This window comes from Vulpes lagopus, chromosome 9, assembly GCF_018345385.1.
Source record: "Vulpes lagopus strain Blue_001 chromosome 9, ASM1834538v1, whole genome shotgun sequence".
In the NCBI taxonomy this organism is placed as follows: Eukaryota; Metazoa; Chordata; class Mammalia; order Carnivora; family Canidae; genus Vulpes; species Vulpes lagopus.
The window spans coordinates 60,752,771-60,774,308 of NC_054832.1; positions in this window are offsets into that span (position 1 = coordinate 60,752,771).

Consider the following 21,538-nt stretch of genomic DNA (forward strand, 5'->3'; position numbering starts at 1 on the left):
GAAAACATCAAAATAAATTGATGAACTTAGGAATGAATTTAACAAAAGAAGTGCAAAATATATACTATGAAAACTACAAAAATTGTTGAAAGAAGTTAAGGATTACCTAAATAAATGGAAAGCCATCCCATGTTCATGGATCAGAATACAATATTGTTAACACAGTAATATTTACCTAATTAACCTACAAATTTAATGTAATACTTACCAGAATCCCAGCTGTCGTTTGTGTAGAAATTAACAAACCCATCCTAAAATTCATAAGAAAGCTCAAAGGACCTAGAATAGCCAAAACAATCTTGAAAAAGAACAAAGTTGAAGGGCTCACATTTTCTGATTTTAAAACTTACTACAAAACTACAAATAATTAAGATTGTGTGGTTGTGGCATGATACACACACACACACACACACACACACACACATATGTAAAGTAGAATTGAGAATCCAACAAAAGTCCTCATATTTATGGTCAATTGTTTTTTGACAAGGTTGTCAGTACAATTAAATAGAACAGTTTTTTCAGGGCCACCTGGGTGGCTCAGTGGTTGAGCATCTGCCTTTGGCTCAGGTCGTGATCCTGGGGTCCTGGGATGGAGTCCCCGTTGGGCTCCCCATCGGGAGCCTACTTCTCCTTCTGCCTATGTCTCTGCCTCTTCCTCTGTGTCTCTCATGAATAAATAAATAAAATCTTAAAAAAATAGTTTTTCCAACAAATACTACTGGGACAACTGGATATGCAAAAGAATGAAGTTGGACCCCTACCTTACATCATATAAAAAAACTAAGTAAAAATGGATGAAAGATGTCAATGTAAGAGCTAAAACAATAAGCTCTTAGAAGGAAGGAAACAAAGGGCAAATCTTATCTTGGATTTGTCAATGTCTCCTTAGATATGACACCAAAAGCACAAGCAATCAAAGGAAAAAAATAAGTAAATTGGATTTCCTCGGAATTAAAAACTTCGTTAAAGTATACCATAAAGAAAGTGAATAGACAAACCACAGAAAAGGAGAACATCATATGAGTGATAAGAGATAAGAGACTTGTATCTACAATACATAATATTCTAGTCAATAGCAACAAATAATCCAATTAAAAAAGAGGCAAAGGATCTGAATAAACATTTCTCCAAAGAAGATATACAGATGGCCAATAAACACATGAAAAAATGCTCGACATCATTAGTCATAAGGGAAATGCAAATCGAAACCACAAGAGATATCTCTTTACACCCACCAGTTTGGCTAGGATAGAAAAGACAGATAATAACAAGTTTTGGCAACAATGTACAGAAATTGGAGCCCTCCTATACCGCTGGAAGGAATGTAAGGTAGTACAGCCATTTTGAAAAACAGTGTGGCGTTCCTCAGAAAGCTAAACATAAAGTTACCACATGTTCTAGCAATTCCACTCCTAAATATATACCCAAGAGAAATGAAAATATATGCCCACACAAAAACTTGTAAGTGAATTGGCATATGGTAATATTCATAATGGTCAAAGGCAGAAGCAATCCAAATGTTCATCAACTGATAATTGGATAAACATAACGTGGTATATCTACATTCTACAGCATGGATGACCCTCAAGACCAATATGCTAAGGGACAGAAGCCAATCACAAAAGACCACAGTGTATGACTCTATTTATATGAAAAGCCGAGAATAGGGAAATCTAGAGACAGGAGGCAGATTAATGCTAGTGCTAGGCAGAGAGATGGGAGGATTGGGAGGTGATAGTGAAGGGGTACGGCTTCTCTTTGGGATGATAAAAATGTTCCAAAATTGATTGTGGTGATGATTGCACAACTCTGTGGGCATACTAAAAACCACTGAATTGTTATAAAAAATCCACTCTGTGTTTGAGGGAGATCCTCAGATGAGAGTGGAGAGAAACAGAGAACATGGAGCCCACTCTTCTAAGCTAGACTCTTAGAAGACAGCTCATCTTAGGTCTTCTCGTCACTGTCCATGCCATTCCTTTAAAATAGAATTACAACAAAGTCTCAAATCTGTGCTTGATAAATTGATAAATATGCTACAGGGTGGGGCTCAGGAAAAGGAGATTATAAAAGGAGCTCAAACTCTTCAGTGATCATTATTAAAGTAACCAAGGGAAAATTCTCATTTCTCAATTGTTTCCTTAAAGGTGAGGTTTTTTTGTTTTTTGTTTTTTAAGTAAGCTCTACCCCGACTCAATGTGGGGCTTGAACTCACAACCCTGAGATCAAGAGTCAGTGGTCTACTGACTGAGCCAGTCAGGAGCCTCTGAAAGTGAAGACTTTATTTATTTTCTTTATTTTATTATTTATTTAATTTTTTTTTAAAAATTTAAACTCAGATTCTGGCCAAGAGATATTTAGCCAGTGTAGTGCCTCAGACTAAATGGTGAATAAGGTTTCTGTTTTGTGCCTGGCACACAGTAGTCCTCAATAATGTTTTCAAAAATAAATGAATGAATTTTCAGAATAAAAATAGACTTTATGATAAGTACTATATAAGCATGGCCAAGCAAGACATTGTGAGAAAATAACACATAATCTTAAACTGGTGATGGAGAAAAAAATTAAGAATGAAGAGAAAGGAATATTCAATCATTTACCAAGATAGCAAGCCTCTGAGTTACCTCAGGAGTTCTTACCATCCCTTTCAGAGAAAACAATTAGAAAAAGAAATAAGTTGTAAAATTATATGAAAGAGTAAGAACATTGTACCGTAAGAATGCAAACAAGATAAAAACCAATTAATGCAATCCATCACACCAATGGTTTAAAGAAGGAAAGTCATATGATCATATTGACAGATACAAAAAAAGCATTTGACCAGGTCCAATACCCATTCATGACATAAGCTCTCAACAATCTAGACACAGAAGGAAATTTCCTCAGCTGGAGAAAGAATAAAAAAGGAAATTATACAAGCCAGAAACCAAAGACTTTTATGGACGCAGAGAGGAAAAATGTTGTTCCTCATGTAAAAATGTACCAAGGTAAAAAGTGTAATAGAGTTAAAAGAGATCAAGGAAAGGTATAAGGAAGTAAAAGAAACCAAGGAAAACCAAGTAAAACAAAAATAAGAATCTGTCTTCAATATCCCAAATTGAAAATAACAGTCAGGCATCAGAAACACCACCCCGGGACTGGCATGTTCTCTTCAACCAGTTCCAGCCAGAGAGATCTGGTTTCTCACATCTAGAGAGCTCCTGTTCTTTGTCCTAAGGAATAATTAGGAAATCGAGAAGAAATAAGCCCAAGATTCAGGGATTACTAACTGCCATCTCACAAGAATGATGATTAAAATATTGTGATTAAGAATCAAGGCCCCTTAGCCCGCTGAGTGCTGATTACAAAGTGATTAGTAGGGATTACTGTGAGATTAACAATGTTTGCAAGGAAGATGATTTGATTCATGCCAGGCGTTAGGGACAGAGGTGGCAGATGGTTTGGTTATATCAAGAGAAACTGTAAAACACCCAGTAAAAGACAGTTGGATTCTTATTCTCTTTCATTTGAAGAAGAAAAAACAGCTCTTGCTGGGTGAGGACATGTTGTTTAAAGTTATATAAGACTTATGTCATACCTTTTCAATTTGTCAAGAGGGCAAAAATGATGTGATTAGTTTCTGTCTGGGAGGAATGGAGAGATCCAGATAACGACCACATTAAAGCTAGGGTGCCCATTTTGTCCTTTCTGTATTAATTAAAAGTCTTTGATGAGAGTTCAGGTTGGGAACTAACTCTCTTGATTTGCTATTTAGACAGGTGTGGAAGGAAATAGAGTGGTTTAGATGTTTAAACTAGTACTTGCATATGCAGAGGACATGTTAATGATTTTATTCAACTGATGAGGCTGTAAAAACCATCTCTTGAATTTTTGAAACATATGTTTAAAGCAGCTGGTTCTAAAATAAGTTTAAGAGCAACTATTTTCTTGATAGGGTTGACAAATAGGAACAGGTGATTGTCTTGGAAGAGGGTGTTGTTTAAAAATGAACCAATTGGGAGTTTAGGAGCATTTGGGGAGAGTCAAAACAATGAAAACTCAAGCAGAAAATAGATGTAGCAGATAAGTTAGTGTCTCTCTAGTGGTGTTGGAAGTTATTTTATTGTACTGAATGTGTTGTTAATCAAAAAAATTTCTCATTGCCCTGAGCCATATGGAAGTGATTTGCCATGTTTTTCTTGCTGTCCATTTGCAAAGTTATGTTTGAGGGAGCTGGCAAAGTGCCTTTTAAAAAAATACTATCCTTACAAAGGTACCTTAATGAGCTGATTGAAGACAAGATTCTTTGCACAGCAGCCATGAGTGAAGTAGTTGTCTTAACTTTAAGAAGAGTCTATATAAAAAAAGAACATGACCAAAACATTCTTTCTCAAATAATTCTGTTATTCTGCAACATACTTAAGAAGCATGTATGCTAAATATAGAATTATCTATAGAAGAGCCTTTCCAGCCTGGACAGTTTGTAAGCATTATTTTATAATCTTTTGAAAACCTTTAATATGATGAAAAGACTTACTCATGTAGAACTACTAAACGGCCACTGAATCTTTTCTTGCGGCAAAATAAAAGGATGGAGTCACAGGTTGTAATTTTAAATAGAAAAGCCGAGAAAGTTTTCATTGAAAAGTGGCAGTCCTCTGGCTTTGTTTCAGGAAACAAACGGGGAGGATGGGGAGGAAGGCTAGTGAGAAGGTCCCAAGGCAAAGGGAATGTCCAGCACATTCTAGAAAGAGAAAAGAGGCAGGGAAGCTGGCCAGAAGCAAACAAGAGAATTAGTCAGAGAAGGAGGAGATGCAGTTAGAGAGAAAAAGTCTGGATCGTACCGTGCCTTAAAGAGTGGGTTTTTTGAGTTCTGCTAGAACAAATCCATTTCTGCATCTCAGAGAGCACATACATAGAAAAAAAATTGGGCAGTACATTTCTACTTTTTAAAAAATGTCCATATACCAGGTCTCAGAGCCACTGGAGTAAACTACCCTTGGATAACTTCAGATTTGGCAAATAAATAATCCAGATTCTTCTTATAAGCATAGATAGCCAGAAGCAAAATACTTTTAGCCATGGGTTGGAATCTCTCCAGGGAGAAATCAAAGTTTTTTTTTGCTTTTCAAAAATTGCCAGTGACCTGAGGCAAAGGAGTTTAGAGCTTGCTTTCATCAATACCTGTGATACAATTACACACCTTCCTACCCGCCCCCCCCAACCCAGCCCTTGCTTATCAAAAGGCTCCTGTTAACAAAAAGAGTACAAGTCCGAAGCCCAAATTCTTTGAAGTGAACACTCACCTTATCAGGAGCTCATCTGTGATGTCAACATCTCTAAGACATAAAAACGAAAACTACCACGTTTGAGGCCAAATAGAATTTCGCCAAGTCTCATGTTCCTCTCTGTGTCATCTAGCTTTTGTAAAACATGTTATTGTCCATTAAACACTCATCTGTGATGACGCAAACCAAGAAAAAGGGATATATCTACAATTGCATTCTCCATTTTGAAGACAGAGTGGCATTTTGAATATATTTTTAAATTGGGCTCATCTAATATCCTAAAGCCAGTGTGATCCAAAAAATAAACATTTCTTGCTTTCTCAGAGACCATAATTTGTAGAAAACATTAATGTATTGATGTATATTAAATGTGATATAAACACTCTAAGAAAGTCTAGTTATATGCCAAACTTGAAGTCAAAACACACAGAGGGGAAAGGACTTCACCATGGATGATCAGCCATGAAAACAAGAAGGGAAATCACTCTTCACCTTGCATCTGTTTCGGGATAGAAGTAAACATCCCATGTAAAGGATTTTTTTTGCACATCATGTATGCCATTCCCACACCTCATTTTGAAATAAAAAATGACATGTGAGTTATCCATGTTCCAACTACCATATTTCATTGATTTAAAGTCATATTTTCCCATTTCTATCTCTCTAAAATCAGAATATAGCTTACAGTTGGTGGCATCTTACAATTATAATTGTCAGCATTTTAAATTTTTTAGTGGTACATAAAATAATAATGTGTCTTACAATTAATCATGCCTTAGAACAATCAAGTATGGTATATAAAAATAAAACTACTCCCTTGAAAGCCAGGTAATTCTTTCAGGAGCAGTTATTTAAATATTTCTCTTAACAGAAATGTTATAGATTAAAAGGGATTTAAAGATGTACCAGCCACATTTTGACATGTGATCTTGTTTGGATCCTGATTTGAACAAATGACTCTAAAGGACATTTTGGAAGCAATCAGAAAATCTTGAATACTAACTGTGTATTAGATGATACAAGGAAATTACAGTTAACTTTTTAAAAGTGTAATGATGAGATTGTGACTTAAGAAAAAGGTTCCTTATCTTTTAGAGATACATAGTGAAATGTTATAGATGAAATAATTGAATGTCTGAGATTTATTTTAAAATAATCCCAGGAAGGGACAGGGAGAGTAGAGGATGGAGAAAAGACCGACCACATGGTGGTCATCGCTGAAGTGGGGTGATGGGTGCAGTATACTCTTCTACTCTTCTCTCTACTTCTGTATGGTTGAACCTTTCTACAATGAAAAATTTAAAAAGTAATGCCCTAGATTTGTAGAAAAAAATTAATGTATTGATGTATATTAAATGTGGTATAACACTCGAAGAAATTCAGGCTCTATATCAAGTAATCACTTAAGTGATTAGACTTTATTTTATTAATATTTCCATAAAGACATTCCATGCATCCATTAAATTACTTTGAAAATAGATCCCAATTCTCTTAAGTGATCCTCCAAATCTATATGTAAGTAATTTCCTCATCAAAATGTATTTACAACTTACATAATATGTATTTATTGAATGCTCCTGTATTCCACAACTATTTGGAAGCATTTAAAAATTTTTTAAAAGATTTTATTTATTTATTTTAGAGATAAAGGGAGAGAGAGCATACACTAGTAGGGGTGGGGGGCAGAGGAAGAAGCAGACTCCCTGCTGAGCAAGGAGCCCCATGTGGGACTCCACCCCAGAACCCCTGGGGTCATGACCTGAGCCGAAGGCAGAGGCTTAAGTGACTGAGCCACCCAGGCACCCAGAAGCATTTAAAATTTTAAAACCCTAACATACACAACTTTCTTTCCAGAAAGTACACATCTGGGAACAGAAATACTAATGAAAGAGGGGCCGTGCTGCATTGCTAGAGTTCACAGGCAAAGCCAGGGCACCTGCAGTTGAATTCTAGCTCCACCACTGACGAGCTGTGAGACCTGGAGCAAATCAATCAGACCTTCCTGGCTTCAGTTTCATCTTTTACTAAATGAGGATAATATCAGCTGCTCTATCTGCTGTTTGGAACATCACATAAAATAGCCCCTTAAATGGTTATCACATTAAATAGTAAATATAATAGCCCCTTAAATGGTAATAAAAAAAAAAAAAAAAAATTAAGTGTGCTCCTTGCAGCACCTGGGTGGCTCAGTCGGTTAAGCATCCACTTTCAGCTCAGGTCATGATCTCAGGGTCCTGGGATCGAGCCCCTCTTTGGGTTCCCTGCTCAGCAGGGAGCCTGCTTCTCTGCCTCCCATGGTTATCCCTCTCTTTTGCAATCTCTTCTCTCAAATAAATAGAAATCAAGAGTCTTTAAAAAAAGTAGTATGCCCTTATAGCAAGGTTTAAATGAAATGTACCAGCAGATTAAAATCTGAAGCAGTGTCCACACAGCAGTTGGGAGAGAAAAAAAATCAGTCATCTAACAGATTGTTTTGCTCTGTGATACCAAACAACCAGTTTGGCCGAGTCTCTCAGTGACTTATCCAAACAGTACAGATGTGTGGGTCCTCTGGATGCAGCCCGCAGCCGGTTCTGTGCCGCACACGAAGTCGGGTCCTGGGCTGGGCTCCGGGCCTCCCCTTGCTCCAGCGGACCGTGTGCTGATGAGGTGAGAGCAAGGGAACAGGTGGGTAGACAGGTTCAGCCCAATGCTGACTGGGATTCACAGAAGCCTGTTTGAGACCTTAAGAGATAAGCAGCAAGAACTTGCACAAACAGTGAGCCAAGGAAGCCCCTCCTTTGCCGGGGTCCTATGCACGTGTTGGTATAGTTCCAGATAGTTTTCAAAGTTGGCAGCTTTCTAAAATATATGTCCTCAAAGCCTCTTTTCTTTGTTCTATGTTTCTTTCATCCCTATTGGTAATACATTTAGTCTGTTCTTGGCAGGAAGGCTTCCCTGGTGTGTATTGGGGAAAACTGTTCAAGGAGCTGAAACTTTGCTTTTTCAGAATTTCAGCTCTACACATACAAAGGAGATGGTTGGAACGCAAAGATATGGGGAAAGTGAAGCCATGTAATGTTTTTAATCCCTTACAGGTGACAATAATGTTTTTAATTTATTAAAATGTTCACATCACTTTTTTTAAGAGAGAGCAAGACAGCGGAGGAGGGACAGAGGGAGAAGTAGCGAGAGATCCTTCAGCAGGCTCCAGGCCCAGTGTGGGGCCCTTGTGGGGCTCCCTCTCACACTCCTGAGATCATGACCCAAGCTGAAAGCAAGAAGCTGTTGCTTCACCAACTGAGCCACTTAGGTACCCCATAAAATGCTCACATCATTTCTTTGTGAAACTTTCACTGTTTCAGAAACAAATCTCTTTTCACTCTCCCATAGAATTAAAGTGTTGTTGTACTGGAAATGAGGCAAGTCTTTCCCCTGATTTTCTCTTTCAGCCTCAACAACTTGTTTGTACCACTACCACCTGTCTCTACTAAGCAGCATGGCCTTGCCCAAGTCACTTAACATCTCTGAGCAGCTCCTTCCTAAACTGTAAAATGAGTAAGTTTGATCAGATGCTTATTTTCAAATCTGTTCCTTTAATCCTTACCAGGATGCCTAGAAAAAAGATACTTAGATGACAGTATTTCTTGCCAAATGAGGTTTAACCAACAAATAACCTTTCTTATAATTCCTTTTATTCAAAAATATTTCTGACACAGCTCAGGTCATGATCCCAGGGTCTTGGGATCCTGCAGGGAGCCTGCTTTTCCTTCACTCTCTGCTGTTCCCCCTACTTACGTGCTAACTCACTCTGTTAGTCTCTCTCAAATAAATAAATAAAATCTAAAAAAATATTTCTGACATATATTTTGATTCATTTAGTAAATTCAAATATAACACTAGCAGATTAAACCTGATAAATATTTTTTAAAGATTTTATATATTTATTCATGAGAGAGGCAGAGACATGGGCAGAGGGAGAAGCAGGCTCCCGGCAGGGCACCTGATGCAGGACTCAATCCCAGGGCCCCAGGATCACAACCTGAGCCAAAGGCAGATGCTCAACCACTGAGCCACCCAGGTGCCCCCTAAACCTGATAGACATTAAAACAATCATATATCAAATCCAAGTAAAATTTATTCTAGGAATGCAGAGATGGTTTGATATTGGTAAGTGTATTAATATAATTCAGCATCAATAAGACTAAAGAGAAAGAAGAAAAGATGTGAATATAATAATTGGTAAAAAGATATTTTATGAAATTCACACATCTTAAAATTCTTACTTCTAAATTAGCATTATAAGGAACCTTTATAAATATGATAAAAAAATGTATTTTACATCAATAGCCAACCTTACACTTAATGGAATTTATGAAAACTTTCCAGGTGGCCCTTAGTCCTTGAAACTCCTAAAACCATAAACAAATTTTGTGAGTATGTGTATTTTTCCAGAGTTAGCTTTTATCAAATTCTCAGATAGATAGCATACCAAAAATGTTCTAGAGACATTACTATAATTATCAGGAACAAGAAAAGAATTCTTGCCATCACCACTATGATTTAATAATATTTTGGAATTTCTTGCTAATGCCATAAGACAAGAAACAGAACCAAGAGGCATGCATAACTGTTAGGGATGAGAAAGTTTAGGTTTTCATTACTTGAGGAAAATATTGTATTAAATTATCTTAGTTGCAAGCCATAGAAACATGCTCAAGTTGAATTAGGTATTATCAATTGAATATGAAGATACATAGGAAGTCAAGAGGAAAGGAGTCAGCCACACTGGATGGGATGTTGCTTAGGACAAAGGAATCTGTCTAATCATTGCTGGAAGGTGTCTCTAGTTTTTTATTCCTGTACTACACCCTGAAGATGATTCATTGGTCTTCTATTTCTGCTATAATTCACTCATTGACAGGATCTACAGGTCTCTTCTTTGTAAACAAAATTGCCAAATGGAAGTGTCTATAAATCTCGATCTAGGCCAACCCTCCTTTTAGTATGACGGTAAGGTGAAGGAGAAATCCTCATCCTCACTGTTGTTCAGGAATATCCACACTATTGTTCAGGATCCATAAAGCTAAAATCAATTTCTGGAATGTGCTGAAATACCGAACACAGCTGTCTATCACCCAGACAGACCCACGTGTATTCATTCTCTGTCAACACTTTACTGGGAAAAAACCAAACCAGCCATTGGCTCTGGTCTAGGGAGGGAGAGTAGTTCAATTAGATGAAGTCAAACTGTACATTCAAACAGCTTGCTCAGAAACTGATTTGGCCTGGAGGCTTACACAAGCCTGGTCGCATACATATCAAATAATCAGTATGATGAGGATAACAACAGCTATTATTAGGAATGAGAAATAGACAGTGGTTAACAGTATGATGACCTCTGAAGCCAGACTGTCTGGATTCGAATCCAGGTTTTATATTTACCAGCTGTTTAATACTGGGCAAGATATGAAGCCTCTCTGTGCATCAGTTTTACTTATAAAATGAGGCTGATAGGGTGGTTTTGGGGTTCAAAAGAGTTATTACCTATAAAGTACTTACATTATCCAGTTAATGCCATACAAATGTTTGTTAAATAAATACCTCCTAACATTTATTGAGCATTTACGATATGCTTGACACCATGCTAAGTATTTTACATGTATCTCACTCAAATCGCATAACAAACCCTATGAAGATGACACAGATAATATAACATGATGCTTAAAAGGGACTCTTTCTAGTCTGCATTTCAGCTGAGAACAAAACATTAGCAAGAATGCCCATATTCAAGAGTGAGATGCTAACCACCTTCTGCAGGACATGCAAAGAAAGTAGCTAAGAATCAGATTCGACCCTTAGGTTAAAGAGGCAAGGAGAGAGAGGGCATCTCTGGGCAAGGACATTGTATATAGGAAGATCATAGGACTGTTTTCCTGACCCTAAACCTAGCATGAGATTCGTTGGGAGCTTGCCCTGTGTCTCCTGGAGTTTGGGGTCAAAGGGGCATGCCATCTGATTCTGAAAATTCTAAAGGACTGGGACTTTCAACGTGTGGGTAGAGCAACGACAGTTACCTTCACTAGGAGCAGGTTGACCTACCAGGGATGGCAGGTCATAGACATGTGATTTTGTGGACAGTATGGCCAAACAGGAGGGGCAAGCCTGGGAGGGTCATTTTAAAGGGGACCCTAGACTATAAGCAGTAAGCGGGAGGTCAGCAGGGCTTATAAGTGACCAGCCCCAAGAGAGACCCTGCCCATGCTCAGGGTCTGCCCATTTGGAGGGGTGGTAGTTAGCACTTTATTCCTGACTGTGGGGCCTCGCCCCCTCCCTTAATTCACTGGAACACAGCAGAGCTCAGGACAGCCCACAGGGAGGACAGATGGATGGTAATTGGTGCACTGACTGATTATGGAATTGAACTGGGTACAGCTTAAAACCCTGTCTTCTCTGTGGCACTGGGGATTAGGACAGTATAGGCAGGGTATGAGGGAGGGGATGAAAGGTATTGGAGTCCTGAATGTGCCTTCCAGGGCAGGTTTGAGTGCTCAGACAGCTGTCATGGAGGGTGGTGGGGCACTGGATGCCCAGGGTCCCTGGTATCAGCAAGCAGGTCGGGCCCATGGTGAGGAAGCCCAAATGGGGTCTCTAAGAGGAGTGCAGAAACATTCCATAAAAGGGAGAGTGCTACTGAACATCTGTCATATCCAGAGAACTCTAACACCAGTGTTAGTCAAGGAAAATCACAGCAGGGTCAGCTACTCTGGTGGCGACGGTGAGGTAGGGAGGTGAGGAGGTGGGGTACAGAAGTTGGCAGGCATCGGTTGGAAAGAGAGAGAGAAAACCAACCAAAGCCCATTCACCCCTTTTCTCTTTGTGGACCCACATAATGAATTAGGCCTGACATCAGGGGAAATGAATTTCAAATTCAGATTTTTACACAGAACTGGACATTTCAATTACTAAAATATGACTGTTCTGTGACTACACATGACAGAGAACTTTAGAGTTCTATAGAGTGCCTGGAGATATCCTAGGACCTACTTTAGATTTCATCCAAGGGACAAGGAAATATTAGCCCTCTAGAGTGGGTTTGAGTGGGCAGTAGAGGAAAAAAAGTAATTTTCTTTTTTTAAAAAAATTTCATTTAAATTCAATTTAATTAACATATAGTGTATTATTAGTTTCAGAGGTAGAATTTAGTGATTCATCAGTTGCGTGTAAACACCCAGTACTCATAACATCAAGTGCCCTCCTTTTTTTTGTTCAAGTGCCCTCCTTAATGCCCATCACCCAGTTACCTCCTCCCCCGACCCACCCCCCCTCAATAAAGTTATTTTCTGCTTGCACCCTATGGAACCCTGCTCTTTAACAAAATGGTTGCCATAACAATGATAATAACAATTAATGACGCTGATATTTATTGAGGACTTACTATGTGCCAGTTCATATTTAAAGTACATGATACATCCTTGCTCATTTAATCCTCACGACAACCTGAGGAGATAAACCTAGGGATTTTGTAAAATCTTCAAAACAACCCAAGGAGATGAGCCTAGGAATTTGGTAAAACCCACTTTACACAAGAGGAAACTGAAGCTTAGGGAAACCAAGTACCGGCCTTTGTAACACAGCTAGGAAGTGGCAGATCTGGAATCCATGTGATGTCAGCACACTCAAATATGAACCCTGGAAGATCATCCCCCTCCCCACCATGAGCAACCTGTGAGCCCTGTGAGTTAGGAGCTCTCTCCTATGGACAAGAGAATGGTTTCAGGGGGCATAGACTTCCTCCAACATCTCCAAGATCATCCATGAAGATTTCCTATGTGTTCCACATAGTATCCTGATCTACAAAGCCCTCTCTAAACTCATGTGACCAGTGGGAGCATTCCTGGGTAGGTCTCTTTAAGGGAAAACTAGGAGGAAGATTCATGATATACATTTGTGATTTTATAGCAATAAATACTTACCTTCCTTAAAGGTAACTAGCCTTTTGGTAAGAGTGCCTTTGATTTTTTTTAATGAACTCATGTCTGGAACTTGCCTGAGGGCCCAGTACTACTTGCTCTATTGAGTTTGAATTGGGTACAGGATCCTGTTTGTCAAGTCTGGATTTTTAATTCTGATACAATCAAACAATCGTTTGCATTACCTGATAATTTTGTTCCTGTGGTCCCCATTAATGATAAGCTTGGGGTATCAGGCTTCTTACATGGCCATTAGCTGTCAATGCTTGGAGGCTACAGCTTTCTGGATGACTCTCACTATGACTTTCACCTCCTTGCAGTCACTACCTCAACCCTACTGTTCCAGCACTCCTCATCCTCACTGTAATCATAAGCTGACTTTTGTTTCAAACTCTTGAGGTGAGACATGAGATGAGAAAGATAAACTGGGTGTTATAAGTGAAGGTAATGTTCAGAGTTTGCAAGATGATAAAAACTAGCTGAACGTTCCATGGCTTAAGTTTGGGAACTAGTATGAATGTCGAAAAATGTTCTCACTATAAAAATGGTTGTGTCCTAACATCCTGTACTTTTGTTACAGGATTAGACATAAACCACATATATTGTTAGGTGGAGATATTGATAAATACACAAAATAGTAAACAAAAAGCATATGTTAAAACATATTATGAGCAGTTTGTTACTGGTGCATGAAGAGATGTAGATAAATGGGAAAGAATTAAGACTTCTGAGATTTAAAAAAAGTCTTCTGAGATAGCTCTGAACATGAATATTTTCTATAAAACAAAGGTGATAATAAGGTGACAATTCCATCTGGAGAAGAAGAAATAAACAGTGTTGGGACACTTGGCTAGGCATATGGAAAAAAATAAAGCTTGGATTTCCACTTCAATCCTTATTCAAAGATAAAATCCAGACAGCCCAAAGATTTAAAGATGAAAAGTAAAACCATACTGTACTAGAAGAAAACATGAAATAATTTTTTCATTATAACCTCAAAGTAAGGGAAGACTTTATAAGCATAAGACAAAAACCATTGAGGGGCACCTGGGTGGCTCAGTTGAGCTTTTGACTCCTGATTTTGGCTCAAGTCATGATCTTGGGGTAGTGAGATGGAGCCCCGCATTAGGAATCTCTTCTCTGGAGCCTGCTTGAGATTCTCTCCCTCTCTCTCTGCCCCTCCTCTTGCTTACTCTTTCTCTAAAAATAAATACATTAAGAAAATACAAAAGCCATACAGAAAATTAGTGCATTTGACTACATGTATTAACTATTTCTTGTGAAGCATTACCATAAAGAAAACTGAAAAGCAAAATCAAAATCAGAAAAAAATATTTGCAGCAGAAATGATAGGATTAAAGGCTAATTTTTAAGCAATGTCCACAATAGCCAAGCTATGGAAAGATCCCAGAGGTCCACCAACAGATTAATGGATATAAAAAAATATATATATATATATGAATATATTCAGCCATCAAAAAATGAAACCTTGGCACAGCGGTTTAGTGCCGCCTGCAGCCCGGGGTGTGATCCTGGAGACCCTGCATCCAGTCCCACATTGGGCTCCCTGCATGGAGCCTGCTTCTCCCTCTGCCTGTGTTTCTGCCTCTCTCTCTCTCTCTCTCTCTCTCTCTGAATAAATAAATAAATAAAAATATTTTTTTAAAAAATGAAATCTTGCCATTTGCAATGACATGGATGGAACTAGAGTATTATGTTAAGCAAAATAACTCAATCAGAGAAAGAATTATATGATCTCACTCATATGTGGAATTCAAGAAACAAAACAGAGGATAACAGGGGAAGAGAGAAAATAATAAAACCAGACAAAAATCACATAGGGAGACAAACCACAAAGACTCTTAATCATTGGAAACAAACTGAGAGTTGCTGGAGATGTAGAGGTGGGGGGATGGGGTAACTGGATGATGGGCATTTCGGAGGGCATGTCATGTAATGAGCACTGGGTGTTCTAGAAGACTGATGAATCACTGACCTCTACCTCTGAAACTAAGAATACATTATATGTTAATTAATTGAACTTACATTTTAAAAATATTTAAAAAGAGAATAAAGGGCTAATTTCCAAGAGTCCTTAGAAAGGAAAGAGAATGAGACCAAGACAGAAAAATAATGGAAGAAGGAAAAAAGGAGGGAGAGGGCAGAGGAAGCAACAGATTTGCCAAGACATGAAAAGTTGTTTGCAGACGTACATGTTTGTTGAAACACAAGAGACTATACTCCTCTTCACTTGTAATTAAAGGAATGCAAATTTTAAAAACAATATTTTTAACCTGCAGAAAGCTTTATAATATATTATGCCAGATGAGATCTGGGGAAACAATCACTCTCATACAGTATAAGAAAATAAATTGGTGCAGCCTCTATAGGAAATAATTTCCTATAGTGTTGAAAAACATTTAGGGATGCCTAAATTAAGCATCTGCTTCGGCTCAGAACAAGATCCTACGGTTGTGGGATCGAGTCCCATATCAGGTTCCACACTCAGTGGGGAGTCTGCTTGTCCCCCTGTTCCTCCCCACTCATGCTCTCATTCTCTCTCTCCCTCAAATAAATAAATAAAAATCTTTAAAAAATTTAACATCTTTAACCCAGCAGCTTGGCTTCTAAGAGTGTTAAGAGTCGTAAAGCCTCGATGAATATGGATATTCATTACAGTATTTTTAGCAACAAAACACTAGAAACAACCTACATGTCTATCAATAGGTGCTAATTATATAGATTATGGTAAGTTCATGCAATGGAATACCATGAAACTGTTTAAAAAACTGAATTACAGTTTTATGGACTGATATAGAATAGTCTCTACAGTATACGGTTAAGTAAAAAAATGCAATCTAGAGGAAAATGTGTAGAATATGCTCTAATTTGGTCTTATTAAAAGCAGAGGGCCATTCCTACATATATACATGTGTGTATATGTATATGTGGTTATTCAGGAAAACCCTTAATATCATTTTGGAAGTAAAAAATGATGTAAACCCTCTAAAGAGAAAAAGAACACTGATTATTTAGATAGTGGCAGCAGAATCAATCTGATCAATAAAATATAATGAAGGATGTCCTTGACTCATTATCCCATGTCCAGCTTTTTTTTTTTTTTAAGATTTTATTTATTTATTCATGAGAGACACAAAGAGAGAGCGGGGGAGAAGCAGAGACACAGGCAGAGGGAGAAGCAGGCTCCACAGAGAGAGCCTGATGTGGGACTGGATCCTGGGACTCCAGGATCACACCCTGGGTTGAAGGCAGTGCTAAACCGCTGAGCCACCCGGGCTCCCCCCATATCCAGCTTTTATCCTAAAGTTTTCATCTTAAAAAAATGAATTTCAAATATAAACATGCCTCTTCCAATTTCCTTTTTCTTTCAAAAAAGATAAAAGTAAAGACTTTTCAACCTTTTACATAGTATGTTCCAGTTAATCGTGGTTTATGACATAATTTTGCTGGAGTAGTTAAAAGTAGAAAGGCAAGATGGAATTATTCCAGCAAGTAAACAAAGAATCTCCCAGCAGCCTCTGGGTTACCTTCACTTTCTACATTTTTCCCTCCAGTGCTGAGGAAGATGATCAAAAAGACGGGTCACCACTCCAGGACCTTGTGCCAGCAGGTCAGGGAGAGGTTTCAGGAAATCAGAGTCCCCAACTTTCAGTCTGGGAGCCATGGTGGCCTTGATGACTAAAAACACCCTATTTTACACTTGCTGCAAAGAAGGGCGAAGTTAATAAAGGTATTTGGAAGCTAAGATAGGCTCTCACTTCCCTGAGTAAGTGATGCCCGTGTCAAATTTGAGCCATTTTCCTGGATTATGTCTCAGACCCTGTTATGACTGGCAAATGGAAATGAGAATAAACCAGTCTCTAGACACGTTAATTTGATAGTTTGGTCACAATACATTTAGCAGCCATCAAAATAAAAGGAAAATATTTAAGTTGGTTCTCTCTCAACCTGAATTTTCCATTTGCAGCTTAGTAGTTTTTGAAACTTTATAAATACTTAATGAAATTATCTTGGTCTGAGATAGCAGTTTTGTTTTGTTTTGTTTTTTTATTAAAGATTTTTATTTATTTATTCATGAGAGACACAGAGAGAGTGAGAGGCAGAGACACAGGCAGAGGGAGAAGCAGGCCCCCTGTAGGGAGCCCGATGCGGGACTCGATCCCGGGTCTCCAGGATCAGGGCCTGGGCTGAACAATGCTAAACCGCTGAGACAACACTTAACTGGGGGGTGGAGATGGTGGGGGTGGGGGGGACAGATTTTGACCTCTAGGAGACTTTTAACAAAGGCAGACACATTTTGGGTTGTCACAACCAGGGGACTGCTTCTGGCGTCCAGGGGGTAGAGACGGGGATGTTGCTAACCATCTTAACAGTAGCAGCAACTCCGCATGGCAAAGAGTAATCCAGTGTACAGTGTCCATAGGTGACAAGGATGGGAGACCTTGGCCTCTTTTGTTCCTTGCATAGCAGGTGAAGTGCCCCTGCTTTAACTCAAGTTCATGACAAAACTCCAACCTCCCTTTGATGTAGAATTGTCAACTTGTTTAGGAGTGTAATGCGGTTTTAAAAACTATCAGCTAGCTCCTAAAGTACATGCTCTTAATATTTCCTCCTTCTCTCTGTCTCTTAATCTCTCCTCCCTTGCTCCCACTTTCAGGCTGAGTTACATATTCGGAGCTATTCCCCCAAATACTCCATAACTCTGCCACCTTCTCCATAATAGCAAATACTTAGTAATCCTTTATTCTGTGTCAGGTTTGGGCTGAGTGCTTTCTGTGCTCTGCTCTTTTTATGCCCCCCCCCCAACCCTCCTCTGGGAGAGGTGTTATTTCCTTCCCTGACTCCAGAGCATCACCTGTGCTTTATAGTCCACTTTCCCTATCATACCAGCTGATTTTTACATCAGCCTCCCCTCCTCCCTTGGGGTCTTCTTCATTTCTCTATCTCCAGAGCATCTCCTAGTGGGCCTCACACGTGGTAAGATAAATGACTGATAGGTGAACGCATGGATAAATGGCTATTCAGATATGTCCTGTTAAATTTGAAATCTTGTCACATTTATAATACCGACATATAGATTCTCTGCCATGTAAAGCAGACTATCTATTTCCGTTTTTCTAGATGCCAAAAAAGGATTGAGAAATATTATAGTATCCAGAGGCTTCTATAAAAGTATTCAGCTAAAAATGTAGGTTTTTATCTTGAGTCTATGTTTCAGTGTCTTAATTCAATTCCCAGTGACCTAAGGAAAGCAACATTATTCTAGAAGTATTCTATTGGAAACATTTCCTAGGAACAGTTTATTTGGTTGATCTTTCAAATACTTTGTCACATGTAATAATATCTGAAGTAAGTGTTAAAATGGCTTTACAGTTTCTGTGCAGGGTGATCTGTTGACTGGTGTAATCTGTCTGTAGCTTTTTCACAGGGAATGTATAACCCTATTATGTCTGTACAGAGAAAGCTACATAATCACATTTTGGCTTGGACTTTAAAATGGACTTTGTCCTTTCCCTTCATCCCGGGACCATGGGATAGCTCTTTGGCACATGGAAAAGATATCCAAGTGTATAAGAAAATAGCAGGAGGCTCATCCTTTCTTATTCAGAGTGTGAGGCATACAGAGGTTTTTTGTTTTTGTTTCTGTTTTTTTTTCCCCGATGTTTGTTCTTTTGAATAACGAATGCACATTTATTTATTCATCCATACTGCAAAAATGCAAATACATCACAATGGTTGCATTAAAAATTTTTCCAACTCCTCATTCTCCACTGCCAATTTCTTTCCCCATAGGTAAAGATGTTTTTTACTAGTATTTTAACTTGGGTATGGATAATTAATACAGGTGCAAACATCAAAAACTATGAAAAGGTGGAGTCTTCTGCCCACTTCCCGTTACTCCAAAGCAGGTGATCATTGCCATTAGTTTGTTTGCCTTTCCAGAATGAACAGAGAGTTTTATAACATTTAGAAAAGAACCCTTTCCTTCAGGGTTCACACTCCAAACTAAATGTTTCTGACATAAAATTCAGTAGACAACATAATTAACATTTGTTGTCATTCCCCCCCACGCACAGACCTTTCCGAGGTGTCTTTAGAACAAGAGAAAGAAAACGCATGCAAGTGATTCTCATTAAAATCTGAGTCAACTAAATAAACGTCTGCCTCAGAAGAAGGTAGCTTGTTGTTTAGATTTGCTGACATACTAGGGAGGTAGAAGAGGAATCCTGCAAAATTTGGAAAGCTTTTTCCTAAGTACAAATAGAAAAATGCCTAACATTTTAGATCTGGCCCCCTGGTTGTACTGAGCAAAAGTCATATGTTGGCTTCAGATCCTTCATTGCTTATAAATCCGAACCGCAAACATTTCTGTGTGATGCAATTGTCCCAGGCAAAGGCCAATAGTTTTCCAGGAAATGTCCTCAGTATTGTATGTGTTCAAAAAATGTGTTCTCAGCATTTTCCTAAGAGAAAATCGCACTATTTCTCCACGTGAGAAATGCACTTGCCAGGGTGGACATTTCAGTCACCCCATTAAACGCACACTTGCAAATCTATCAGAGGGGAATTTAAACCTTAGTGTCAGTTAGATAGTGGGTCCAAGGCTCAACATGACTGGCAACTCTCATTTTCAGGCTTGCTTGTTCTTATTATTTTACTTTGCCTCTGTTTTCCCTTCATATTTGTGCGGAAATAAAAAATAAATTGTCAAATAAATATAGCACTCAAGCCAACAACATGTACACGATACGAACTGTACAGATTTTTCTTGAAACAATACCTTCTGCTTAATCGTGACCTGAAAATCTCAGACTGCTCTAAAGGCTTCAGAAAAAAACATTTTCTTCCTATTTTAAATCTCATTAACTTGCTATTTTATCCTCCCAGTGCCCATATAATGGAAGTAGAGAGAACAGAGCCTTACTGCCCGTCTATGCATGAGAAAGCTGAGGTCACAGAAATAGCCTAAGTGCTCAGGGACACACCAGAGATAAAATCTGGAAAAGATCTCTGGTCTCCCCTATCATTATTCACTCTGCTGAGAATACTGTGTTTGTGGCATTCATTCTCTTGCCTTTGACCAAGCAGCTCCCCTGCCTACAATATCACACTGTTCATTTTGTCAATTGGAAACCAATGAGCAGAGACGATGCGTGCTTCCCCACATGACCTGGAACCAAACACAGGAGCTAAAAATAGCACATGCAATTGCCAGGTCCTAATTCCTCACTCAGCTCCTTTAACCTCACATTTGGGGTCCTGGTATTAGAAGACATTAGAAGTCCATGTGTCTTCTGGAGTGATGGCTTCTCTTCTGCTGTGGAGCTTATTGCTGCCACTAGACAAGCCAGGGCACTGGCTTTGCCACTGACAAAGGGTGAGAGGGAAGGATCCTGGGCCTCCAACTTTGGAAGGCAAAATGCAGAACTACAGGATAATTCAGGGCAAGGTGGCATTTGTCTGGAAAAAAACAAATAGGTCAGGGAAAACTAGTTTGAGGCCTTGGAAAACTCTCTCAATTTCCAGTTTACTTTGCTTATGTACATATCTCCCTAAAAATGTCCAGTTTCGCAGTGACTAAATGTCAGTACTTGTCCAGGTAAGGAGGTTACATTGAACTAAATCCCTTGGAAATCTAACCTCCCCCCACCCCCAGGCATCTTGAAGCTGCAAACCCATTAAAGTCAAACAGATTGAAAGAAAATCCTAGTCGTTGAAAGAACATTTCCATCAGAGAACAGTTCCCTTGAGCCGTGAATTTTTCATTTTATCTGTTTTTAACTTTAAGGCACGGTTAGCCTCCAGAGGCCTCCACGGGTTGCTCACCAGTGATTTTCCCAGACATGAGAAGTTCTTTAATTGAGAAGGGACAGAGAAGGAAAAAGTAGCAAAGAGAGTGAGAGAACAAGATTGTAAAATTAATTAGAACAAAAATGGATGCCATTTCCTATACAAATTCGTTGACTATCACATAGAATAAAAACTAAATTTTGCTAGTTATAATAAACCACTTTTATTATAGAAGGAAGTTTTTCTAATTGTAAGAAAATTTGAAATTACATGCAAACAGAAAAGAAAAATCCACAATCACATCACTAGAACTATTATATAATATATTGAACTTCTACCATATTTTCTTCCAGCTATTTTTCTCTAATATGTGTATCTACGCATATTCATATAAAACACATCATTTGGTAAACTACTTTTATCACTTAACTATATAGCATATATGTTTCATGGGAATAAATATTTATCTACATAATTAATTTTAATGGCTACATAACATTTAAT